Raw genomic sequence first — 592 nt, forward strand, 5'->3', positions numbered from 1 at the left:
TGGGCTGTGGGAGGCATTGGGGGGGCCTTCTGCCACCCATTTCCTCCCCCCATTTCTCCTCTTCAGGTCTTGGGCAGGAGGGAAGGTCTTGGACCAGGTAGGGCAGGACCCTGGCACGCCCCTGAGCACAGCCCTCTTCTGTTTCCGCCCTACTCTCCCTCACCTCCACGGGTGTGCCTTTCTCTGGTCATAACCCCTGGGCAGAACAGACATTAACTGCTGCTAAAAATACCCCCCGGAAGGCTCGCAGTCCCCTCTCCCCAGTGGCCTGGGTGCTGGCCAGGGGCACACAGCTACCCAGATCAGATATCCCTGCTCGGCGAGAAAGACAGGACAACCTGGGCGTCCACCGGGCAGCTCTGGAATAGGTGGCAGTAGGTGTGCTAGCACTCAGAGTCCTGAGCGCTGGGGGTCTGCAGCGGGCGACCACAGGTGCCTAGGAACTCCCCCTGGGCTGTTTGTCCGTGGCAGGAAAGGGGAGGGTCGCTGTGCCTTGCATTCCTTAGGTTGTGGGAGAAGGCGAGATTGGCGGGTCTTCGGGTCAGACAACACTGAGTATGAAACATCCATCCTCCAGAAGGATGGGCTGCCT

Source organism: Myotis davidii, unplaced genomic scaffold (genome assembly GCF_000327345.1).
Source record: "Myotis davidii unplaced genomic scaffold, ASM32734v1 scaffold135, whole genome shotgun sequence".
Classification (NCBI taxonomy): Eukaryota; Metazoa; Chordata; class Mammalia; order Chiroptera; family Vespertilionidae; genus Myotis; species Myotis davidii.